The following is a 27,561-nucleotide window of genomic DNA, read 5'->3' as shown; positions in this document are numbered from 1 at the left end:
TTATTTTCCCCCCCTCCCCTGGTTGTCTGTTCTTGGCGTCTATTTGCTGCATCTTGTTTCTTTGTCTGCTTCTGTTGTTGTCAGCGGCACGGGAAGTGTGGGCGGCGCCATTCCTGGGCAGGCTGCTCTTTCTTTTCACGCTGGGCGGCTTTCCTCACGGGCGCACTCCTTGCGCGTGGGGCTCCCCCACGCGGGGGACACCCTTGCATGGCATGGCACTCCTTGCGCGCATCAGCGTTGCGCATGGCCAGCTCCACATGGGTCAAGGAGGCCCGGGGTTTGAACCACGGGCCTCCCATGTGGTAGACGGACGCCCTAACCACTGGGCCAAAGTCCGTTTCCCGACCCACAGTTTTTCTAAGAGTGTGCTGTTTAATTTCCATATCTTGGTGTGAAATCTGGGTCTTTGGCCCTTACAGATTTCCAGCTTCACTCCACTGTGGTCAGAGATATTATTTTGTATGATTGCAATCTTTCTGAATTCATTAAGCCTTTGTCTGTGGCCTAGTATATGGTCTATCTTGGAGAATGATCCATGTGCACTTGAGAAAAATGTGTATCCTGCTGTATTTGGGTGTATTGATCTGTATATGTCTATTAGATCCAGCTTCTCTAATATACTGTTCAAATGTTTTGTTTCTTTAGTGATTCTCTTTTAAGATGTTCTGTCCAGAGTTGATAGTGGTGTATTAAAATCTCCTGCTATAATTGTAGATGCATCTATTCTTTCACTTAGTTTTTCCAGAGTTTGCCTCACGTATTTAGAGGAGCCCTTGTTAGGAGCATAAATATTTATGATTGTTCGTTCTTTTTGAGAGATTATCCCTTTCACTAATATGTAGTATCCTTCTTTGTCTCTCACCATTGTTTTGCATTTAAAGTCTATTTTGTCTGATATTAATATAGCTACTCCTGCCTTTTTTTTGGTTATTGCTTGCTTGTAAAATTGTTTTGCAACCATTCATTTTCAGCCTCCATGAATCTCTGGGTCTAAGATGTGTCTCTTGTAGACAGCATATAGATGGGCCATATTTCCTTATCCAATGTCCCAGTCTGCATCTTTTGATAGGTGAGTTTAATCCGTTGACATTCAGTGTTATTACTTTCAAGGAATTATTTATGTTAGCTGTATTTTGATTGGACTTGTGTTTGTCATATTTTTTTCTCTTCTCTTTTTGTCTTTTTTGTTGCTCTTACACTCTCCTCCAACTCTGCCTGTCCTGTTTTTTCCTTTCTCCTGCAGAACTCCCTTTAGAATTTCTTGAAGGGGAGGTTTCTTGTTGGCATACTCTTTCAGTTTCTGTTTATCTGTGAATATTTTGAACTCTCCATCATTTTTGAATGCTAGTTTAGCTGGATAGAGTATTCTTGGTTGGACATTTTTTTCTTTTAGTACATTGAGTATATCATACCACTACCTTCTTGCCTCCATGGTTTCAGATGAGAAATCAGCACTTAATGTTATGGAGCTTCCCTTGTATGTGATGGTTTTCTTTTCTCTTGCTGCTTTTAGAATTTTCTCTTTGTCTTGTGCATTGGATAATTTGACAAGTATATGTCTTGGGGTGGGCCTGTTGGGGTTTACGATGTTTGGGGTACGTTGTGCTTCTTGGATATGTTTATTTGTCTCTCTCAGTAGATTTGGGAAGTTTTCAGCCATTACTTCCTGCAATACCCCTTTTGACCCCTTTCCCTTCTCTTCTCCTTCTGGGATGCCTATAATACGTATGTTGTGCATTTTGCATTGTCATTCAGGTCCCTAAGTCCTAGCTGGATTTTTTCTATCTTTTTATCGATCAATTCTACTATCTGTTTGATTTCTGATGTACTGTCTTCCACATTGCTATTTCTCTCCTCTGCCTCTTCTAATCTGCTGCTATTTGCTGTGAGTGTATTTTTTATTTCTTGAACTGTGGTATTCATTCCCATAATATCTGTTATCTTTTTGCGTATGTCTGCAATTTCCTCTCCAAGTGTTTTCTTCATATTGTTAACCTCTTCCTTTACTTCATTAAGTTTGTCTCTGATATATGTTCTGAGATCTTTAATTACTTGTGCAAAATTCTGCTCCCCTTCCTGGTTTTTAGTTTGTTCATTGGATTCAGCCATATTTTACTGATTACTGGTTTGGTTTGTAGTTTTTTGTTGCTGTCTGGTCATCATTTTATCTTCACGGGTTTAATCAGTTCCTTAGCTTCTTTGTCTAGTCTTGGGGATTAATTAGCTGTTGTTCTTGCATAAGTGTTATATCTTCTCTTTGTCACTTTGTTCTTCTTATTCTAATTTCTTGTTGCTGGCTGAGTTCACTTTGAAGGAAAATATTAGGGCCAGGGAAAGGCAATTGTGTAAGAAAGGAAAATGTATAAAGTAGTAATGGTAATAAATGTTAACAGAGCAACAATATGAGATATGGGAAGATGGATATTAGATTCATGTAAGTTGTATAGAGTTATAGCAGTAAGTAGAGTACCTATAATGAGGTAGTTGACTGAATATGGGAGGAATATAGTGTGAATTAAAAATCCAGTGTTTTCATGAGAGAAGGAAAGAGAAAAGAAAGACAATAGTATCAAGAGTGGATAAAAGACAGAAAACAAAACAAAGGTATTAGAAATTAAAAGTTAGACAATTTCGGGACCAAAGACAGGGAGGTGGAATACAGGAGAGACAGTAGATGATGGAGGATATCAAGATGTGGGGGAAAAGGGATAGTGTAGGTGGTCAAAATCAATTCCGACAGAAATGAGGCAAGAGAGGATGAGGAAACCCAGCAAATGTGAGGTGTTCCCTGTAGCACCTATTGTATAATTAAGATAAAATAAGAAGACAAAGAGGGAAAAGAAAGATGAAAAAAAAAGAGAAGAAAGAAAGAAAAAAAAGGGGGGGTTGGTAAAGAAAAGGGAGGGAAACAAGTAAGAAAAAGAAAAGAAAGAGAACAACAACAACAACAAAAAATCCTAAATAAATTAAAAAAAAAGTCCTTGGGGGATACAATGGGAGAAAAGACTAGGAGATAATGTAATATTAGCAACCAGGGCAATAAAAAATAAAAAAAAGTAAAAAAAAAGGAAAAAGAGAAAAAGGAAAGAGGAGAAAAAAAACACAAACGTCGAGGGCTAGGACAATCAAGGACCTCAGATGACCTCAGGGCGTGGTGGATTCAGGGATGGGAAGTCTGTGATATTGCAGCCTCAAGAGGTGTGAGTCTCTGGGGTGTGGGCCACCAGGGTTTAGGGGACATAGACCTGGCAACCTCAAATCCAGTTAACAGGGAGCCTGAGAGCACCGCAATACAACACAGCCTTCAGGGATCCCTGCAGCTGGGTGCCCAACCCTATGGGGGGGGGGTCACATCCACAAACTCTGACTTCTGTGTCAGAAACCCAAAATTCCCCCTCTCACTAGGGTCTCTGCTCTGTCACCAATTCGACTTCCGGACACCTCCCGCCCTGCAATTCCCCAAAACAGCTTGCTGGGGGTGCCTCTATATTGCAGCCATTTTAAGGATGCTGCAGATCAGCAGCCAGGCCTAGGGGGCGGGGCTCTAGCCGGAAGTGCTGATATCCATGTCAGAAAACCAAAATTCCACGCCTCCACAAGACTCCTCCGTCTGTTTCACCTAATCGGCTTCCAGATGCCTCCCACCCTGCAAGCCCCCGAAACAGCCTGCTGATGACACTTCTTTATTGGGACTGATTTAAGGATGCTGCAGATCGGTTGCCAGGCCTAGGGGGTGGGGCTCTAGCCAGAAGCACTGATATCCTTGTCAGAAAAGAAAAATTCCATGCCTCGCAAAAATCTCCGTCTCTGTCTCACCAAATCGGTTTCCACAGGCCTCCTGCCTTGCAAGCCCCTGAATAGCCCACTCGGGGCTTATGAATTCCCCAGCACCGCAAAGCCTCCAGGAATCCCCGCTGCTGCGCTGCCTGCCCCAGGGGGGAGCGTCCTGCGCACAGCTCCTATCTCTGTAAAAGAGAGCCTGATTTCTACCTTTTACATGAGTCTTCTCTGTCACCGTCCCACCAAATCGATGTCCAGACAATTCCTGCCCTGCAAATCCCAAAACAGCCTGGTCCTGAAGAATTTCCAATGCTGTCCAGCCGCTTCTTTGCAGGAGAGACTATAAGGTGCTCTCACTCAGACACCATCTTGCTCCGCCCCGTCTTGGGACTATTGTTGACAAAATTACAATTAAGCCTCAGAAGGTTCAGATTCGTAGGGACTCTATTAAAACTTTGAATGATTTACAGAAATTATTAGGAGATATAAATTAGCTGAGGCCCAAAGTGGGCATTTCCACATATGAACTGTCTAATCTTTTTTCCCTATTATGAGGAGATCCTCAATTAAGCAGCCCACAGGTTCTGATGAAAGAAGCAGAACAAGAATTAAAACTCATAGAGAAAAAAAATTCAAAGTGCCCAAATCGAATGCATTAATCCAGAACAGCCACTGCAATTGCTTATTTGCTTTCCTTACAGTCTCCCATGGGAGAACTTATGCAACAAAATCATATTGTAGAATGGATATTTTTACCTTACAGTGTTAAAACTTTATCTTCTTATGTGGATTTTATGGCCCAGATTATACTTAAAGGCCATGAATGCACTTGTGCCCTTCATGGACAGGTCTCTTCTCATATCATTCTCCCACTTTTACACAAGGAAGTTGAGGCTTGCCTACAAAATCATTTACAATGGCAAATAGCATTTGCTGAACATACTGGACAAGTAGATAATCATTACCCTTAAAATAATATATTACAACTAATTAAATGCACTCAGTGGATTTTACCTAACATAACTAAGTTTCAACCAATACTTGATGACCCTATGATCTTTACTGATGGGTCTGGAAATGGTGCAGCTGGGTATACTGGTTATGAAACTAAGAAAATTCCTACTCCTGGATTTTTGGCTCAGCAGTCTGATTTAATAGCAGTGCTTACTGCTTTGCAAGACATACCAGAGTCCAGAAACATCCTTTCAGATTCTGCGTATGTCATCCAAGTAACCCAATTAATTGAAACAGCTCTTACCAAACCCAATTTAAACCAGTTTCTTTATAAGCTTTTTCAAAGGCTTCACCAGATAATTAGGAATAGAAAAAGTCCATTTTTTATGACTCACATTCGATTACATTCAAATTTACCTGGACCATTGGTATGAGGCAATGCTGCTGCTGATAAATTAGTCACTCCTGTTCTACAAGAAGCTATTCAGTTTCATAATTTAACTTATTTAAGTGCAGCTGGCCTTTAACATGGACACAAGCTAAGGACATTGTTTGCACTTGTCCATCCTGTCAAATTCTTAACAATCCAAAACAATTGGAACCTGGAGTAAATCCCCGTGGTTTAAGTGCTAACTCACTGTGGCAAATGGATGCAACTCATATCTCTTTTGGAAAATTATGTTATGTTTATGTTTCTTTAGATACTTGTTCAGGATTCATTTGGGCTACAGCTCAGACTAGAGAAACTGCTCAACACATATGACAGCATTTGTTAACTTGCTTTGGTGTAGTGGGACTTCCTCAGTCTCTAAAAACAGATAGTGCCCCTGCTTATAGTAGTGTCTCCCTTAAAAGATTCTTAGATACTTGGAGTATTTCACACATTACAGAATTTCCTTATAACTTGCAAGGGCATGCTGTTGTCAAGCGAGCAAATCAAACCCTTGAACTCATGATACAAAAACAAAAAGGGGGAGACAAGGAGACACCACAGGTGCTGTTGTATAAAGCACTATTCACTCTTAATTTTTTTAACTGTGGAGCCACCCTGTAAGGTCAGCAGCTGAAAGGCATTTCCAAAATAATTCTAAAACTCAAACTCAAACTCTGTCTGAAAAACCTTTAATTTGGTGGAATGACCTACTGACCAATGAATGATCAACAGGGAAGCTGTTAACTTGGGAATGAGGGTTTGCTTGTATTTTCCCAGGAGATGGAGAATGTCCTGTGTGGGTACCAGTTCATCAAATAAGATCATATCATGAATGCCAAAAGATGATGAAAGTTCCTGTGGGATCCAGAAGCTCTGGTCATGCAGATGGAGAGACTGACACTGGAAGCTACATGGCTGGGTCCCACTCAAAAGATTAGAGCAGCTTCACCTCCTACCTGGGGGCAAATTAAACATCTGAGTCAAGAAGGTGAGCAACAGTTGGAAAAGGAGAATTTGCCAGCTACTGCTCCTAACTTGCTGGTAGCTGTGTTAGTCATAATAGCAGCAACCATAAGTGCTTTGCCTGTAACAACTGCTGAAACTAATTATACTTACTGGGTATATATTCCTAACCCCCCTTTACTTCATCCTGTTTCTTGGGTGTAAACTCCTCCTATGTTATGTTATATGATTCTTTCTGGGTCCCTGGGCCAGAAGACTCCCACAAGAGGAGGGCACTAATTTTAATGGGACCCTAGGATTCATCAAGCTACCCTTATGTGGTGGCCCTGGTGATGGGTGTCTAAATTTTAACATATCAAGCATGGTTATCAGTCACCCCTAAACATGGGAATATTTTAAGAGCCCAATTACATCTTATATAAGGGTTGAGTTTTAAATATAAAACATTATAATAATACTGGTCTTACTCCTCCAGACAAACCCATATGTAGATAACCTTCTTTGGGGGATTCACAAAGTGAGCTTCTTTATTGGGAAGATCTGTCAAGGTCCAGTAGTGTACTGCTAATTAATTGTTCTTATGGAATTGTAATTAACTGGTCTCCTAAAGTGTACGCAGTTCAGAATTGCAGTATGGATTAGACCTGTTCTCCTTATGAAACACTGAGTTGGAAGGTTTATAAACATGATTTTACTAATGTTATTACAACTTATGCAAAATACCCCTTTATCTGGCTTGGGATGGGGATGGTCCCACCTTTTCCAGTATTAGGCCATGGGCCAGCTCAACTAACAGTGGAAAATTCCCTTCAGTTTTGGGTCCATTTGCATTTGGGAAGGTCACTATCTATATTCCAATAACTATTCTTTATCATTTTACACTTGTAACAATTTCTCTTTCCATATTCAGTCCTGTAATCCATCCATATGTTTTCATGACCAGAAGCTTTTACCTATATCAGGCAAGCCAAGAAGTCCAGTGTGAAAATAATTCATGTAAATTATATACTTGCCTTAATTCATCTTTATTCAATAGTAGTCATAGTTATATTATTCTTAGAAGGCGGCTAGGCCTTTGGATACCAGTTAATCAAACTCAACGTTGGGAAGCTTCACCTGACATGCATGCTTTCCTATTAGTCTTACAAAAAGTGCTTAAATGCACAAAAAAGATTCATAGGAGTATTAGTAGCAGCTATTATGGGCATTATTGTCCTTACTACAGTAACTGCTGCTTCTGGAGTGACTTTACATCAGAGTATCCAAACTACAGAATTTGTTCAAGCCTGGCATCATAATGCAAGTCTGGCTTGGGGAAGTCAAACCAAAATTGATAAAGAAATCAATTCTAGGTTAGTAGATTCGGAAAATGCTGTACTACTCCTTGGAGAGGAGTTACAAACTGTATGCAATTGAGATTAAAATTTGATTGGAATATTTCTAGCTTCTGTGTAACCCCACATGTTTATAATAATAGTCATATCTCATGGGAAAAAATAAAACACTTAGACATCAAGACAACTTGAGCTTAGATATTAACCAACTGCCAGCTGATATAATTAGTATTCAGAATGCTGATTTGAAATTGTTACCTGTTTTTCAAATGATGGCTGGAATTGTGGGTGGACTACAGTCGCTAAACTTATGGCTTGGGTGAAAGGTTGGGGAGGATGTATTCTAGGAGGAATGTTGCTTATTTGTCTCTTTATTTCTTTTGTGCTTAGTCCTCAGATACATGCAACAAGCCCTCCAGGGTATGATGCAGCAAGAAATTGCCAAATCTGCCGTCACTGCTTTGCAAAAATAAAAAGGGGGAAATGTGGGAACTTGGCTTGAAGTTGAAATGTTTCCATAATGCGGATAAGAAGTGCAGGCTTAGGAACACTGGGCCTTGACTAGACAGAACACTGACTGGTCAGCATGAATATTGTTTGTGTGAGGAGGCATTTGACCTTTGTATGGCCTGTTCTCTATTATTGTAGATGTTGCAGCTCTAATAACAAATAGCCTTGAAAGTAAACATAGATAACTACTGCTTTGTAATTTCTAATATATGTGATGTGGAAACTAGGGTTGAGGCTCTCAGTTCCAGAAGCTGTGAGTCACCTGGTTTCATTTTTATTTTCTTTCTTATGTCTTTCTGTCCTTTAATTTCTTAAGTTCTGTGTCACCTTCCCTTCAAGTAAACCTATTGCTGAGCTGGTCTCAGCATGAATCCTTGATCAAAAATCTCCCAGCAGGGCAGCAGACTTGGCCCAGTGGTTAGGGTGTCTGTCTACCACATGGGAGGTCCGTGGTTCAAACCCCGTGCCTCCTTGACCCGTGTGGAGCTGGCCTATGTGCAGTGCTGATGCGCACAAGGAATGTCGTGCCACGCAGGGGTGACCCCGCGTGGGGGAGCCCCACATGCAAGGAGTGCACCCCATAAGGAGAGCCACCCAGTGTGAAAGAAAGTGCAGCCTGTCTAAGAGTGGAACCACCCACACGGAGAGCTGACACAACAACAAGATGACGCAACAAAAAGAGACACAGAGTCCCATGCTGCTGACAACAACAGAAGCAGACAAAGAAACAAGATGCAGCAAATAGACACAGAGAACAGACAACTGGGGTGGGGGGTGGGGGAGGGGAGAGAAATAAATAAATAAATCTTAAAAAAAAAAACTCCCAGCAAAGAAAAGTCCAGTACCAGATGGCTTTACAGGTGAATTCCACCAAGCATTTAAAAAAGAATTAACAGCAATCCTGTTTAAACTCTCAAAAAATTGAAAAGGAAGAAAATTACCCAACACATTTTATGAAACCAACATCATCCTAATACCAAAGCCAGATAAAGATACTGTAAGAAAAGAAAATTACAATCCCATCTCTCTAATAAATGTAGATGCAAAAATTCTCAAGAAAATACTTGCAAATAAGTACAGAAGACTTACACATCATGATCAAGTGGGATTTTTTCCTGGTATGTAAGACTGGTTCAATACAAGAAAATTAATCAATGTAATACACCATATTATCAAATTGAAGAGAAAAAAACCACATGATCATCTCAATCAATTCTGAAAAGGCTTTTGGCAAAATCTAGCATCCTTTTTTTTTTTGATAAAAAACACTTCAAAAGATAGGAATAGAAGGAAAATTCCTCAATCTGATAAAAGGCATATATGAAAAACCCACAGTCAACATTATACTCCATGGGGAAAGGTTGAAAACTTTCCCTCTAAGATTGGAAACAAGGAAAAGATGCCCACTGTCACCATTGTTCTTCAATATTGGACTAGAATTTCTAGCTAGGGCAATTAGACAAGAAAAAAATCAAAGGCATCTAAATAGGAAAAGAGGAAGTATAACTCTCACTGTTTGTAGATGACATGATCCTGTGCTTAGGAAATTCTGAAATATCCATGACAAAGCTACTTGAGCTAAGAAATGAATTCAGCAAAGTGGCAAGATACATGATCAACTTGGAAAAATCAGTAATGTTTTGGTATAATAGTACGGAATGATCTGAGGAGGAAATCAGGGGGAAAATTCCATTTACAAGATCAACAAAAAGACTCAGTACCTAGGAATTAATTTAACCAAAGAAGTAAAGGACCTATATGCAGAAAACTACAAAACAATGACCTAACAAATGGAAAGACATTTCATGTTCATGGATTGGAAGAACAAATATCATGAAGATGTCAATCTTACCCAAACTGATTTATAGATTCAGTGCAATACCAATCAAAATCTCATCAGCTCACTATGCAGAATTAGAAAAGGCAATTACCAAATTCATTTGGAAGGGAGAGTGCATCTGAATAGCCAAAAGCATTCTAAAAGAGAAGAGTGATATGGGAGGAATTTCACTGCCTGACCTTGAAACATATTACAAACCTACAGTGGTCAAGACAGCATTGAACAGTAAGGATCAGAGTGGACTTAATGATATCCTATTCATGAACTATTGTGGTTAATAACCGAGAAAATGTGGCATTGGTGTGGAAAAAGTGGCCATGGTGGATGTTGGGTGCGGGAAATGGGAGGAAGAGATGAGATGTGGAGGCATTCTCGGGACTTGGAGTTGTCCTGGGTGGTGCTCCAGGGACAATTGCCGGATGTTTTATGTCCGCCCATGGCCCACTGGATGGAACGTGGGAGAGTGTGGACTATGGTGTGGACATGGGGTGCAGCGATGCCCGGAGATGTACTCACCAGACGCAATGGATGTGACATGATGATGGGGGAGAGTGTTACTGTGGGGGGAGTGGTGGGGTGGGGGTGGTGGGGGTGAATGGGGACCTCATATTTTTTGAATGTAATATCTTTTAAAAAATGAATAAATTGAGTAGAATTTGGAAAAAAAAAAGACAGCATTGAACTGGCATAAAGATAGACACACATTCATCAGTGGAATAGAACTGAGAATCCAGAAAGAACCCCTCACCTCTAGAGTCAACTGGTTTTTGACAAACCTATTAAGTTAATGGGACAAAACAGTCTCTTCAACAAATGGTGCTGGGACAACTGGATATCTATAACCCAAAGAATGAAAGAGGACCCCTGTCTCACTCCCTATACAAGAATCAACTCAAAATGAATCAATGACCTAAATATAAAAGCCAGGACCATAAAACTACTAGAAGAAAATGTAGGGAAACATCTTCAAGACCTTGTAGTAGATGGTTGTTCTTGGATCTTGCACCCAAAGCACATACAACAAAAGAAAAAAAAATAGATAAATGGGACCTCCTTAAAATTAAACACTTTTGCACCTCAGAGGACTTTGTTAAAAGGGTGAAAAGGCAGATGACTCAATGGGAGAAAATATTTGGGAATCATGTATCCAATAAGGGTTTAACATCTAGGATATATATAGAGATATCATAACTCAACAGTCAAATGACAAATGACCCAATTAAAAAGTGGGCAAAAGACTTGAATAGACATTTGTCCAAAGAAGAAATACAAATAGCAAAGAAAATAAAACCACAGGAAGAAATGCTCAACATCACTAATGATTAGGGAAATGCAAATCAAAACAATGAGATATCATTTCATACTTATCAGAATGGCCACTATGAAAAAGACAGAGAACTACAAGTGTTGGAGAGGATGTGGAGAAATAGGAACACTTATTCACTTTTGGTGGGAATGCAGAATGGTACAACCACTGTGGAGGACTGTTTGACAGTTCCTGTGTTGAATATAGACTTGCCATATGACCCTGCAATACCACCACTGAGTATATACCCAGAAGAACTGAGAGCAGTGACACAAACAGACATCTGCACACTGATGTTCATAGCAGTATTATTCACAATTGCCAAAAGTTGGAAACAACCTGAGTGTCCATCAACCAATGAATGGATAAACAAACTGTGGTATATTCACATGATAGAATATTATGCAGATGTAAGAAGAAATGAAGTTGTAAAGCATATGACAACATGGATGAGCCTTGAGGACATTATGTTGAGGAAAGCAAGCCCAACACAATGGGCAAATACTGTATGATTGTGCTACTATGAACCACATAAATTGTGTAACATATTGTATGATTAAAAACATATATTTGCATCCACTACATTTAATTGAGAAATGGAAGTTTTTATTCAACTTTGTTTTTTCTTTTTAAATTTTTAATATTTTCACTTATTAAGTGTACAAAATAAAGTTAAAAAGAACACTAGGCATGAGAAAGAATTTGTTCAACAGAGTAAAGCACTAATATAATTAGAAGCCTGGATACCAATAAAAGATAAATAGCCATAATAAGAAACAGGAAAATATGGCCAGGCTCAATGAACAAACCAAGAATCCAGACAAGACACAGGGTTTAAGAAAGCTAATCACTGATGGTCACACCAAACACTTTTGGACCTCACAGGACTTTGTCACAACTTAATCAATTTATGAAGATGAAGGAAAATAGGACTAAAGGGGGAAAGGATATTAAAATTACACCAAGTGAGCATAAAGAACACTTTGAAAGCCTGTTTAAAAAAAATATAACAGATCTTACGGTAATGTAAGACAGTGGATGAAATTAAAAATACAGTAGAAGCATGTAACAGATTTGAAATGGCAGATAAACAATAAGTGAAATGAGAACAGAAACATCTGAACTTGAAAGGATAGTGCAACAGAAAAAAGAATGGAAAAAACTGAACAGTCTCAGGGAATTGAAGGACAACATGAAATACACAAACATATGCATTATAGGTGTCCCAGAAGAACAGAAAAGGGGTAGAAAGAATATTTGAGGACATACTGACTGAAAATTTCCCAATCCTTATGAAAGTCATGAATATCATTAATTAAGAAGGATGATATACTCTAAACAGAATGAATTTGTACAGACCTACTCTGAGAGATCTATTCAGAATTTCAAATGCCAAAGATAGAGAGTTCTGAGAGTAGCAAGAGAAAAGCAATGTATCACTTACAAAGGAGCTTCAGTAAGTGCCAGTCTATCAGCAGAAACCATGGAGGTGAGAAGGCAGTGATATGATATATTTAAGACACTGAAAGGGAATACTGCCAGTCAAGAATTCTTTATCTGGAAAAACTATTCTTTAGAAATGAAGGTGAATTTAAAGTATTCACAAACAAAAACCAAGAATTTGTTAACAAGAGACTATATCTACAAGAAATATTAAAGGGTGTGTTACAGGAGAGTGGGTGTAGCTCAGTTGGTTGAGTGACTGCTTCCCATGTATGAGGTCTTGGGATTAATTCCCAGTGCCTCATAAAAAAGAAAATAAAAGATGTGTTATAGCTTGTAAGGAAATGACCATGGTGAGCAGCCTGGAGAAGAGTGTAGAAATGAAGATAAGTAAGAGAAACTGAAAGAGTTAAAAGATAGGCAATAGTAAGACATGACAACAGAAAACCAAGGAATAAAACTGATCAAGTATTGCCTTTACAATAGTAACAATGAATGTCAATAGATGAACTCCCCAATTAAAAGACATAGACTGATAAATGGATAAAAACAAACATGAGCCATCCATTTTTGTCTACAGGAGACTCACCTTAGTAGATACAAGGACACAGACTGAAAGTGAAAGGCCTGAAAAAGATATTCCATACAAATAGTAATCAGAGAACAGCTGGAGTAGTGACACTAGTGTCTGATAAAATAGACTTTAAATGTAAAACTGGTATAAGAGATAAAGGAGGTTACTATATATTAATAAAGGAGACAATTTACCAAGAGGAAATAACAATAATAAATATTTATGCACCTAACTTCGGTGCCCCAAAATACACGAGACATGCTGACAAAACTGAAGGGAGAAATAGACGTCTCTACAATAATAGTTACAGACTTCAATACACCACTCTCAGCATTAGAACATCTGGACAGAGGTAAGTAAGGAAACTGAGAGCTTAAATAGTATGATAAACAAACTATACCTAACAGATATTTATAGAACATTATATCCCCAAAACAACAGGATATACATTCTTCTCAAGTGCTCATGGATTTTTCTCCAGGATACACTATATGTTGGGACATAAGCCAGATCTTTATAAATTTAAAAACATTGAAATTATACAAAGCACTTTCTCTGATCATAATGGAATAAAGTTGGAAATTAATAACGGGTGGAAAAAGAGAAAATTTACAAATATATGCAAATTGAACAATACACTCAAATAATAAGTGAGTCAAAGAAGAAATTGCAAGAGAACTCAGTAAATGCCTCCAGGTATGAAAATGAGAACACAACATATCAAAACATGGGAAATAGCAAACACAGTGATGAGAGGAAAATTTATAGTCCTCAATGCTTATGTTGAAAAAAAAAAGAGCATCAAATACTTAACTGCACACCTGGAGGAACTAGGAAAAGAACAGCAAACCAATCCCAAAGCAAGTAAAAGAAAAGAAAGAATAAAGATTAGAGCAGAAATAAATGAAATGGAGAATTAAAAAACAAGAGTTTCAACACAACCAAGATTTGGTTCTTCAAGAAGATCAACATAATTGATAAACTCTTAGCTCAATTAACAAAGAAAAGAGAAGATCCAAATAAATAAAATCATGAATGAGAAGGGGGACATTACCACTGAACAAGCAGAAATAAAAGAGATTGTAAGAGGATACTATGGACAGATTTATGCCAACAAACTAGACAATGTTGACGAAATGGACAAATTCCTCAAAACACATGACATTAGAAGAAACAGACCTCAACACACTAATCAAAAGTAGAGAAATTGTAATGGTCATCAAAAACCTCCCCCAAATGAAGTCCAGGGCCAGATGGCTTCACAGATTAATTTTACCAATCATTAAAAGAAGATTTAATACCAATTTTGCTCAAACTCTTCCAAAAAATTGAACAGGAAGGAATGCTACCAAACTCATTCTATGAAGCCAACATCACCCTTCAAAGCCAAATAAAGATATTATGGAAAAAGAAATTTACAATTTCTCTAATGAATAGGATGCAAAAATCCTCAACAAAATATTTGCTAATAGAATTAAAAAACACATTTAAAAAGTTATACATCATGATAAAATGAACTTTATACCAGGTATGCAAAAGTGGTTCATCATGAGAAAACCAATCAGTGTAATACACCACATTAATTGATCAAAGAAGAAGAAAAATTACATGATCATCTCAATAGATGCAGAAAAGGCATTTGACAAAATACAACACCTTTTCTTGATGAAAAACACTCTGAAATAGTGGACATAGAAGGAAACTTTCTCAGTATGATAAAATGCATGTATGAAAAACCCACAGCTAACATTATACTCAATAGTGAAAGATTAAAAGCTTTCCTGTTGAGATTGGGAAAAAGCAAGGATGGCCACTCTTTTCCACTGTTATTCAATATTGTGGTAGGAGTTCTAGCTAGAGCAATTAGGCAAAAAAAAAAAAAAAAAAAAAAAAAGGACTAAAAGGTACCCAAATAGGAAAGGAAGAAGTAAAATTTTATTTGCTGATATTATCCTATACTTAGGAAATCCCTGACAAATCCACAACAAAACTATTAGAACTAATAAATGATTTCAGCAAAGTGGAGGAACACAAGATTAGTGCACAAATATCAATAGCATTTCTATACACTACAGATGAGTAACCAGAGGAGGAAGCCAGAAAAAAAAACAAACATTTAGAATAGTAACTAGAATAATCAAATATTTAAGACTAAACTTAACCAAGGACATAAAGGACTTGTATTCAGAAAACTATAAAATATTGAAAAGAAACCAAAGATGACCCAAATAAGAGGAAGGATATTCTATATTAATGGGTTGGAAGACTAAATACCATTAAGATGTCAATTCTACCGAAGCTGACATACATGTTTTACTCAACCACAATTAAAATTCCAACAGCCTTCTTTGTAGAATTGGAAAAACCAATTAGCCAATTTATCTGGAAGGATAAGGGCCCTGGAATAGCCCAACATTTCTTTTTTTTTTTTTAAAGATTTATTTTTATTTCTCTCCCCTTCCCTTCCCCCACTCCCCCAGTTGTCTGCTCTGTGTCCATTCACTGTATGTTCTTCTGTGTCCATTCGTATTCTTGTCAGCAGCACTGGGAATCTGTGTCTCTTTTTGTTGCATCATCTTGCTGCATCAGTTCTCTGTGTGTGCAGTGCCACTCCTGGGCAGCCTGCACTTTTTTTGCATGGGGCAGCTCTCCTTACGGGGCACAGTCCTTGTGCATGGGGCTCCCCTATGCAGGGGACACCCCTGTGTGGCATGGCACTCCTTGCACACATTAGCACTGTGCATAGGTCAGCTCACCACATAGGTTAGGAGGCCCTGGGTTTGAACCTTGGACCTCCCATGTGGTAGGTGGACACCCTATCAGATGAGGTGAATCCACTCCCCCTAACGTTTCTTTAAAAAGAATGAAGTTGAAAGATTCTCACTTCCTGACTTAAAAGCATATTATCCAGCTACAGTGGTGAAAAACAGCATCGTACTGGCATAAGGATAGATTGACCAATGGAATCAAATCAGCAGTTTGCAAAGAGACCTCACATCTGTAGTCAAGTTGTTTTCTTTTTAAAGATGTACCAGGGATTGAATCCAGGACCTCATACATGGGGGGAGGGGGGAGGGGAGAGGCACTCAAACCACTGAGCTGCAACTGCTCCCCATAGTGATTTTTGACTAGGCAATCAAACCCACTCAGCTGGGTCAGAACAGTCTATTCAACAAATGGTGCTGGGAAAACTGGATATCCATATGTTAAAAAAAAAAAAAAAAGAAAGAGGACCCCTACCTCACACCTTATGCAAAAATTGGATCATGGACCTAAATATAAGAACTAGAACCATAAAACTCCTAGAGGAAAATGTAAGGAAACATCTTCAAGATCTTTTGGTAGGTGGTGGTTTCTTGGGTCTTACACCCAAAACATAAGCAATAAAAGAAAAAAATAGATAAATGGAACTTCCTCAGGATTAAATACTTTTGAGTTTCAAAGATGTTTGTTAAGAATGTGAAAAGACAACTAACTCAACTGGAAAAAGTCATGGGAAACCACATTTATCAAGGGTTTGATTTCCATGTTATATAAAGAAATTACAATTTAATGACAAAATCACAAGGAACCCAATTTTTAAAATGGGTTAGGGAGTGGGTGTAGCTCAGTGGCTTGAGCACCTTCTTCCCATGTACGAGGGTCCAGGTTCAATCCCTGGTACCTCCTTTAAAAAAAAAACAACTAAAATGGGTTAAAAGCTTGAATAGACATTTTTTCCAAAGAAGAAATATAAATGTGCAAAAGGCACATGAAAAGATGCTCAACAAAAAGAAAAAAGGGAAAAAATCAAAAGAAAAAAAGAAACGAAAAAATAAAAATTCTCAACATCAGTAGCTATTAGGGAAATTCAGACCAAAACTACAATGAAATGTCACTTCACACCATACAGAATGGCCATTATTTAAAACAAAAACAAAAACAGAAAACTCAAATTCTGGAAAGAATGTGAAGAAATAGGAATACTTCTTCACTGAGGGTGGGAGTGTAAAATGGTGCAGCCTCGGTGGAAGATGGTTCGGCAGCTCCTCAAGAAGCTAAATATAGAACTGCCATATGATCCAGCAATTCCTCTACTAGGAATATATCCAGAAGAACTGAAAACCGTGACACAAACAGACATCTGCACACCAATGTTCACAGCATTTTTCACAATTGCCAAAAGATGGAAGCAAACCAAGTGTCAGTCAACTGATGAATGGATAAATGGATAAACAAAATGTGATACATGCATATAGTGGAATACTATTCAACTTTAAGAAGAAATGAATTAGAAAAGCACATGACACTACAATGTGGAGGAACCATAAGGACATTGTTTAAAGAACTAAGGTGGACACAAAAGGATGACTATTGTATGGTCTCACTGATATGAACTAAATAGGGTGAGGAGACTTACGGATTTGGACCATGCAGTGGAGGTTGGTGGGAGATGGAATGTGGATGTATGGAGAATATTTACTAAGATCAACTGTGAATAAAAAAAATTATCCCACCATATTTCTCAGAAATCAAGTCTTTTGAATTTATCATTCAAATGCTCTATTTCCCAATTTTCTTCATCTATCCAAGACTGAAAAAGTATTTGACTGTCTTGCTGCTGTTGTGATTGTGTCTGTAGTATCTTATATTTGGGAGTTCAGCTATACATCTTCCAGTGTTATGTTATTCTGTCTATAGGTGTTTATCATTCTCACATCTTCCTTGTGAATTGGAACTTTTATCCATAGAAAGTAACATATTTTGTTCTATTTTTGGCTTTTTGCCTTCTGTTTTACTTTACCACATATCAATATTTGTACCCCTAATCTTGTTTTATACTTGCTTCATGTGTCTTAATTGATCCTTTATTTTTTAACTCTTTTATTAAGATGTGTGCTCTTAGAAACAAAAACTTTCTTTTTGTTTGTGAATCAAAAATATATAGCAACTAGGAATGAATTTAAAATGTGTAGTGCTTTTCCCACTGCACAGAGGCGGGCTTGAGGGGTGGTCCCGCAGTTGCCCCTTTCTCCCTGCTCCCCACAGCTCACGATGAAGGACCCACCTGGGTGAGCGCTGCGCCCTCCCCGCTCCCTCCTTCTCCTCTTGGCTTGGGGCACATGCTCCTGGAAGGACATCCCGCTAGGGGTGAGATCTTTATTTCTCACGGCACTTTGATGAACTGAGGGGTGTGTCAGATAGAGGGATGGGGTGGGCAAGGTCCTGGAGGTACGGCTGAACCAGGAACTTTTGGGAAACCTGGCGTCTACCTGTGTCTACAGGTGGACGTTGGGAGTCGCGCCTAGAGTGACAGGCTGAGGAACTGTACCTTACTTCTGAGGACCCTGGGAGCCATAGAGGGCTGTGAGCAGAAGAGGCACATGTGAGCTAGGCTTTAAGAAGTCTTCCACATCTTCTCAGAGGAAGGACAGACTGGAAGGGAGATGACGATGGGGCACAGAGAGGCGAAGTCCTTGTACCAGGTCACACAGCTGTTTAAGAGTTAGCACTGAGGCCTGAGGCCCAGAGATAACTGCAGTCACCTGGAGCTCGCCTGGTTGGGGGCAGGGTCAGGAAGTCTCATGACTCCCTGGTGACCTTCCTTTTCCCACAAATTGCCAGGAAGTGGTTGTGGTTCCTACTGGTGTAGGGCTGCCTCACTGCGCCTGATCCCACCCCCATGGTGCCTGGAATTGTAGAGTCCTGGGACTCTTTTGCCTGACTTGGTAGTGGAGACCCTCGTACCCAGGAGGTGGCTGGAGTGGTGTGGTTTCTACAGCTGGCAGACAATACAGGGAGCGGTGGAAGGTTGTCCCGAGCTTTGATGCCAGTGTGTCCAAAAGCATGACGGTGAGGGCTGAGCTAAAATGTGCAGGGAGCCCAGGACTCTCTTATTTTATTTTTTCTCTTGAAAACAGAGGGGAAGGAGGCAGGCATGAAAGAGCTCCTTTCAAAGTTTTGTGTGTTTTCTGGAGGTGATGGAGCGTTGGGATATTTGGGGCAGAGGAGGGAGGTGAGCTGACCCAGGTCTCATCAGGCGCCATGTGGATGAAGCATGGAGGACAAAACAGAAACATGGAAGAGAGTGGCAGGAAGTCTAGGGAGGAGACCCCTGCTAGAGTCCAGGTGAGCACTGAGGGAGGTCAGGCCGGTATGGTGGTCAAATGGTAGAGGTGGTAGGGATTCTGGATCTGCTTTTTTAAGTAGGGCTGGCTACATTTTCTGACAAGGAGCATTAGAGAAAGTGAGGAGTCAGGGCCAGCTCCAGGGTTTTGTGCCTAGCAGCAAGAGGGACAGAAGCTCCATCAACGGACATGGGGGAATCAGTAGTAGGAGTATTTTTCATTGGGGATATCAGATGTGTTTTTGGCCACATTAAGAATATAAAGTATTTCAGAAAACAGTCAAGGAGAGGATTTAAGTGAGTAGCTGGACACACAGGTCTGGAATTCTGAAGAGAGGTTCAAGATGGAGACCTCTCCAAGAAGTAGCCAAGGTGTGAACCAGGATGGAGCTGTGGGCCACTCTAGGGGCACTCCTGGTTCTGGTGGCAATGCTAATAGCAGGCCAGGGGAGAAGGAGGGGACTGAGGACTGGGTGTCTTGCTTAGGTTCCTGGCTGAGGTGGTGGACTCACAAACAGGTGAGGGAGTGAAGTGGCTGTGGCAAGGGTCTGGGAGAGAGCAGGATCTGGCAGGTCACCAGGTTCTGAGGGGTTTGTGGACACATGATGCAGAGGCCTAGAAGTACTTGAGGCAAGAAGACAGCGAGGATGTAGCAGCTGCTAGTCATTTTTCACTCTGGGGACTTATGATGGTTTTGTGGTGTTTGATGTGGCCTGGGGTATTCTACTCAGGCTGGTGGCTTAGCTCAGGGGCACGGAAGGTCATCTTGGAGGATGGAGGGCCACTGGAGCTGGCCTCTGGATGAGGGTTAGGTGGAGAGAGGAAGTGTGAGGGGATAGCAAGTGCAGCACAAGTGGAAGAAGCTCAAGATGTGTGGTACAAAGACTGATGTGTACACTGAGAAGGAGTGTGACCTGATTGGTCTCTGGTCCTGGGATGAGGGACCTAAGGGGAAGGCGACATCGGGCCGGCAATCCTTGGATTGCCCCAAGGATATTGCCTGTCAAAAGGGGGGGACCTGGTGTGGCAAGCCCAGAGTTTAGATGTGTCTTTGTTCACCTGCCGGTTGTAGCTGTGGCTGACACAGTTATCAATGGGACATGAGAGAGCAGGTATCAGTCTCCAAAGCCTGGTGTCTCCTCTGAGGTGAGGAGTAGGGAGGAGGGTAAAGAGTGTATTAATTTGGAGGGAGAGGGCAACTTGGGGTCCTGGGAGAAAAGCTAATAATAAATAATAATAAACTGTCTGCATCATGGCAGGGCTCAGTGGCCTTTGAGGATGTGGCCATGAACTTCTCCCAGGAGGAGTGGGGGCTCCTTGGTGAGCATCGGAGGCTCCTGTACTGAGACGCGATGCTGGAGAACTTTGCATTTATACCTTCTTTGGGTAATGCCTTCCCACCTGCCGCAGTGCTTTGAAATGGTCTCTGACTTTCCCCTTTTTCCCAGAGGCAGCTGGCCCTTACCCAGACCAGGTGCTCTACTGCTCCCTTCATCACTTTCCCAACGTATGTGCTGTGTGTGCCAGGGCTGAGCCATGAGCTCTGCCCCCAGCAGTGCACTCCCCAAGCAGCCCCTGTACCTGCTCTCCTGATCCTTGGAGGGAAGGATCCAGGAGTCAGGAGTTTATGGTCAGCTTAATGCCCTCTCCCTGTCAGGGTGACTGTGCCCAGGCCCATAGCACCTTTGTGTCCAGGTTCTGTCCCCTTCTCTAGCTGACTTTTCCTCTTGCCTGCTTGTGTAAGCAACTGTAGACATTGACGTGGCCACAACTTATGTAGACCAAGGGCTACAGTTGCAAGACTCTCCTTTGAGGCTTTTTTGTAATATTAAGTTTCATTCCTGTGGTCTGTTGTGTGCTGAGTTACTGTAGGATAGTGATACCATCACTTATCCTGTCTTTCCTTGAGGAATGCATCAGCAGGACCCATGTAGTTGCTCAGCTGGGGTGGGGAAAGTCCTGGGTGCTTCACAGGGTGAAGGTGGCAAGATCTTATCAGAGGAGGCCTGGCCTTGTTGCCTGGCAGGTGGGGAGGGCCTGGCACAGGGCTGTGTTCACAGCAGCTGAGGCATCTGTCCTGTGTCCACCAGTATTTTGCAACAAACATCACTGGCAAACCGCATTTTCACCTTTCTTTCTCTATTCGTGTTGATTTTCTGACTTGTCATTTCTACTGTTACTTCCATTCCTTGGCTGTGCCCACCTTTCTGACTTCCACACACTTCCCCTTTCCCTCCTTTGCTCCCTCTTCTATGTTCCCTAACAGGGCCCACATGTAATGTGACATGAGGTGTGCTCATGCCCTACTGATAGTCGTTGAACACAGCTACTCATTTACAGTTGTTTTTTTCTGGACTTGTACACACCTCTGGCATCACATGCACATGTCACCAGCAGCCAATCTCCTCCTGAAGGCTTTGGCAGAGATAATTAGAGTCTTTCCTTTCCTCTCCCTGCTGCAACCCATCCTTGCTTCCATCATCTGGTTTGGGCTTATCCATTCTGTGATCTTCAGAGACAGAGTTATCACAAAGCAGCCCCTTTTTCTTCAACCTACTCCCTGCTCCCTCACCTGGAAATAATCCCATAGGCTCATTCTTTGGTGTCTAGCACACATTTGTGATGAGGCTGCCCCCTCCCACCAATGTCAGCATGTATTCCATCAGCATTTTTCTGCTTTCAGATTGTTGGCATGAAATGGGGTATGAAGAAGCAAATTTTAAACAGTATTTCTGTAGAAGGACCATCATGGCTCAGGACTTCAAAGTCCGACCTGCCAGCCCTGTGGAGTGTGTGTTTCAGTGTTGGAAGACATTTTACACGTAGCCGAAATCCAAGCAACAAACCCTGGGCAGAGACTGTACTTGGGTGAGGCATATGTGAGAATTTTCTGGTTCAGTGCAAAACTTCACCAGCGAAAGAACCATCACAGTGGAGGGACTCTCTTCATAAGGAACGTGAACAGGGCCTCATTTGTGAAGAGCTGCAGATTCCATGTGTCAGGAAAGGCCTTCACCTTTCCAGAGGTTGGGAAGGAATTCCCAGCTCCCTCAGGGCTTCTTCAGCACTGGGCCACTCCCAGTGGTGAGAAGTCACTTAGTGGCATCAAGTGTGGGGAGGCCTTGAACAGTGGAAAGAGTCATTACAAGTGTGGGGAGTGCAGGAAAGAATTCAGCCATAAATGCACACTCGTTCACTACTCGACTGGAGAAGGACTTTTTGAACGTAGCAAATGTAGAAAAGCCTTCAGCTGCAAATATAGACTTATTCAGCACCAGAAAATTCACCCTAGAGAAAGAAAATTTGAGTGTGATGAATGTGGGAAATGCTTTAATCAAATCTCTGACCTTATTAAACATCAGAGAATTCACTCTGGTACAAAACCTTATGGAGTCAGTGAATGTGGGAAATCTTTTAGCCCAAACTCTTCCTTCATTCAACACCAGAGTTCACCCAAAGCCCACACTGGAGAAAAGCCTCATGAGTGCAATAAATGTGGGAAATCCTTTAGGCATTGCTCTAACCTCAGTCAACACTGACAAGTCCACACTGGAAAAAGGTCTTATGAGTGCAATGAATGTGGAGAGCCTTCAGGTTTAAATACAAACTAGTTCAGTACTAGCGAATTCACACTGGAGAAAAGCCTTATAAGTGCAGTGAATGTGGGAAATCCTTTCAAGGTAAATGTCATCTCGTTTGACACCAGAGAGTTCATGCTGGAGAAAAGCCTTATGAATGCATTGATTGTGGAAAATCCTTTAGCTGGAATTCTGATATCATTCGACACCAAAGAGTTCACACTGTGTAAATGCCTTAGGACATTTTGCTACAATATTCTAATGTTATTGTAGCAAAAGCAAAGTTGATACTGTATTAATGCTAAAGGTTAAAAAAAAAGAATATGGGGTTTGGTTTTGTGAGATAGAATATGGCTAAGCAATTTTTTTTCATTAATAAGACCTTGACTATGTCATTTAACTAATCTATGTTCATCTGTATATCTTTCTGAACACTAGAGGAACAACTGAGTTAGTAGTTGGAATTAGATGAGAGAAAAGGGCCTGTCAAAGACATTTTTAGGAGTAATGTTTCCATAACTTTTTGAACTGCCTTTTTATGTTCTTTTATTTCTTTTAATTTGAAATATAGTTAAAAATTTTTTTAAAAAATGCCCTATGAGTGCTTTGGATGTGAGAATCTCTTTCATTGTAAACCCAACTTTATTCAACACTGGCGAGTTCACACTAGAACAAGACCTTAAGAGTGTGGCAGATGTGGGAAATCCTTTAGCCAATGCTCTGTGCTCATTCAACATCAGAGTTCAGATTCATTAAAGGCCTTAGGGATGGATGGCACATAGGAAATCATTTAGCTGTAAACCTGACATTATTTGACACTGGAGAGTTCACACTGGAGCAAGGCCTTATGAGTGTGACAAATATGGGAAATCTATCCAAAGTTTTGAACTCATTAGGCATCAGGGAGTTCACACTGGAGCTGGGCACATCACTCTTAGACATGCAGGGCATGTGCTGTTTCCTGTTCAGTACACTGACACTCAAGCAGAGTCTTTATGAGACAGCCACCTACCTGAAGGTGAACTTCCTACACCTTCAATACACAGCAGCAGTTCCCACATAAGTTCCAGGCATGTGGGAAACTTTATGGAGCTGCCCTGCATTTCCTAATCTGCCCCGTCCCTTGCCAGATTTATGTCACTGCCAGTTTCTATGGCATAAGCCATTTCACCTCCACCACCTGGCAGAGCTACACAGTGTGTGTCCATCACCACCCAGTATGCTCAGGAAAACAGACTAATGTGCTCTTGCATTCACTGGAGGACATCATGAGTTGCCTGAGTGGCTCCTTATTACCTTCTCTGACTCATTAGTACTTGGACCTGACCAGTTTGGGCCCAGAAGACTCAAACTGAGTTCTGGTGGCAACTTGAAGCTTCTAGTGACCTTTTTAGGGACATTGTTGGTCTCACATGATGCTTGTGAAAGCCCAGGGCCCAGGGGAACCCATGTAGGTACAGAAACACTAAAATACAATGAATGGAGGAGACTGCAGCAAGCTAGATGGAATGTGCCTCTTCCAGGGACTGTTTAAGGGACCAGTGTGTACAGAAATTCTCAGGACCTCTATCTTGTGTAGTTTGGGTTATTGCAGAGAAAATAAGTTAAAAGTTTTTGTGGGTTCCTATAACTTTTCTGAGTTTTTCACCTCAAGGCCATTGATGCAAATGTAGCAAAACAAGGGTAGAAGGGAGATGAATCCAGAGGTGTGGCTTTTGTGACACGGCATCTTGACTTCTTTGACTAAGGTAGAGATGACCTTCATTGCTAGCTAATATTTGCTGCCCCTGAGGCAAGGGTGCACCTGGCAGGGCCTGAGGAGACAGCTGGTGGGGTGAATGTAGGTTTGTGAAACCTGAATTTCTGAAAGTTTTTGAAGTTTTATTCAGGTATAATTGGCATTCAATAAACTGCACAGATGTAAAGTGTAGCATTTGATAGGTTTCGACATAGGTATAAACCTGTGAAGCTGTGGTAGGAGACAGTCTTAGCCCAGACTCCTGCCTTTCCCTGGGCCCACAAATACATTCTGTGCTATGGATCAGGCATGTTAGCCTGGCAGGATAACAGACAGCCCCCTCATAGAAGACAGGCTGCTGGTGCACTCCTCTTCCTCTCACCCCCAGTATTTGTCAACCTTCCCTGGAGACAGTCTACTTCTGGTGCATATGTGTTATGGCATCAAGATCACACCCTGGTGGGGAGGAAACAGGGTTCCTCCACTGCAGCACACAAACATGAGAAGGGTGCTGTGCATAGAACATCTCCCTGTCAGCCACATTTGAACATGCTGCCTGTGGGGAACTGACACCCACTTGTGAAGCCGACCTCACTCGGTCTCTTCTCTGTGCGAGTAAAACGTTCCATGCTGGTTTTTAAAAGACTTATTTATTTTTCACTCTCATTCTCTGCTCTCTGTGTTTTGCACTTACTCTCTGCTCTCTGTGTCTGTTTGTGGTCATCTTGCTGTGTCGTCATCTTGTTGCATCAGCTCGCTGTCTTGCTCTTTGGGAAGCATGGGGAACTGAATGGAACCTGGGACCTCCCATGTGGTAGGCAGACACCCAACTGCTGGAGCCACTTCCGCTTCCCTCCATGTTGTTTGGAGTGGGTTGACATCTCTTTAGGTGTCTCATCTTCTGACCCATATTTGGCACAGTTGGCAGAATCACACACACACACACACAGCATGGTGGAGAAATAAAGGATCACCCATTCAGTTGTCCCAAGGTGGTGACAGCTCCTTTGGGGGTGACAGGCTAACTGCAGCGAGGCCTCCCTCTGGCCATATGAGGACAAATGGGATGTCAGCAGTCTCCCTATTAACAGGGTGCATTGGTGCAATGGACAAGGGTGGAGGTGAAGGAGGTGGGTTCCAGGACGAGTGGGGAGACTTTACCGTGGCTCCTGTCTGCTTCCCCTGCACTTGCCAGCCCCATGGTGCCTCAGGGTCTCCAGAGGAGAGCCTGGGCCTCCAGTCAGGGCACTATGCCTAGTCCGTGCTGCTTGCCAGTTCCAGGTTAGACCTGTTTCCACTCACTGAAAGACTACCGATGGCATTGCTGAAAATCAGACTGTTGAAATGAGACCTTTCTCCAAGAGTGAAAGATGTAAATCACAACATAGGTAGGGGCAGAAGCCAGGACAGGGTCCTGAGACTTGTTTGGTGCATCTGCTCAGTGATGGGACATTGCAGACTCGGGTTTAGGGCCAAAGAGTGCAGTCTGGGGAAGTTAACTGCTGACCGTCTGCTACGATGCTCTTTTGGCTGCACTGAACAGGACAACTGACTGTCAGGGTAGAGATACAAACATGCCCATGCTGCTTGTAGTCTGGGAGGTGGGGACACATGGAGCAACTGGGATGGAGAAAGGCAAAGGAGCAGGCAGGGCCCGCCCACCTGGCAATGCAGCTTTTTTTTTTTTTTTTAAATGTGCAGGGCTTTTAATTATTTTTATTATAAAAATCACATACAAGAGTTTTAAGAAAGAATGAATATAAGACAAATCAGAACCACAGTGACTTAATAAACACATTTTCTATATACAAATACTAACATTCCTAAACTGGAATATCCTCAAATATGAAGCACATCGCTGCCCTGTCCCCAGGTGCACTGCAAACAGGGATGGAGTAAGGGGAGAGCGGAAACTGAAGGCATTCATTCCTACAGAACTCTGCCAATGCTATCGGGTAGAAGGGGGTCATCTAAGTTAGGAGTTAAGACCCTCGTGTGAGCCATAAAGGAGCGGGAGGAAGAGGGCTCACAGGAAGGGGAGGATTTAGATCCCTTGTCGCCACCCTCTGAGTCCCCCAATGCAGCTTTGGGGGTGGGGAGCAGCAGTTGATGAGGCCTCCCTGGCCTCCAGTGGACAGTTCCTACCGTGAGCGCGACGTCGGATATGGAGTGGATCCCCCTCACTGTATCCGCATCTTACTCCCTTTAAAGAGAACTATTAGGAGTGGGGCTAAGTTTTCCAGTTCCTGCCAGAAGGTTCCCGTTCTGATGGAAGGGGACAAAGGGAGTGTCCACACCTGCCTGAGGCCCTTGGACACAGGTGCCCAAGTGACAGTAATCCTGGGACCCTATGGAGTCAAGAGCAAACAGGGCATTGGGGGGCTCTGGGGCAGTGGTAGCCCATGGCAGTAAGTATGATGCCACCTGAACAGCTATATTTAATAAAAGGGCCTGTCCAGTCTGGGGCCACAAAGGAGAAACATCTCCCAGTTAAAAGGTGATTTATTGTGAATGCACAAGCAAGGAACTGGGGGAATCTTCCCCAAACCAGTTCAAAGTGAGAATGAGAGCTAGAGTTTTTAAAGGCAAAGAAAAGGGGGCAGGGGTTGAGGATCAAGTGGTGGCCAGGTGATGCATCCTTGCTATGTCAGTGATGACAATGGATTTTTCAAAGGGTCTCGTGAGGAGGATGTGGGCAAATTTCTCCAGCCTGTGTTAGCTCAAGCATGCCAAACTCTTGCTTGTTGTAGGTCCATGACTCTTTTCATAGCTGACCACTCAAGGATGTCAAGTTTTTTGTCTCTGAGGAAAGTTACAGATTTCCTGGGGCATAAGGTGTTTCTGATGCCCTTCTGTGGTTTTGCTTTGAGATGTTTTCTTATTCCTGTTATTCCTGTAAACGGATCTGGGAAGGTCTGGTTATTATCTTTCTAGGAATTAAGAACAAAGAGTAGAAAACCAATTTAGCCAGATCTGGGGAAGCTTTTAGAATTTTCAGAGCT

General features: G+C 41.6%; 1 long non-coding RNA gene across 1 annotated transcript in view; it reads left to right on the top strand.

Annotated features, from left to right (window-relative positions):
- LOC131274232 (uncharacterized) overlaps window positions 1–21,023 on the top strand; it is a 36,948-nt gene extending 15,925 nt beyond the window's left edge. The window contains exons 2-3 of the long non-coding RNA XR_009181440.2: window positions 5,945–6,155; window positions 7,855–21,023. This is a non-coding gene — a long non-coding RNA (uncharacterized lncRNA). The remainder of the gene's footprint in view (window positions 1–5,944; window positions 6,156–7,854) is intronic.
- The last annotated feature ends 6,538 nt before the right edge of the window (window positions 21,024–27,561 follow it).

Source organism: Dasypus novemcinctus, chromosome 18 (assembly GCF_030445035.2).
Source record: "Dasypus novemcinctus isolate mDasNov1 chromosome 18, mDasNov1.1.hap2, whole genome shotgun sequence".
Lineage (NCBI taxonomy): Eukaryota > Metazoa > Chordata > Mammalia > Cingulata > Dasypodidae > Dasypus > Dasypus novemcinctus.
This window is presented reverse-complemented; position numbering and strand designations above follow the sequence as displayed.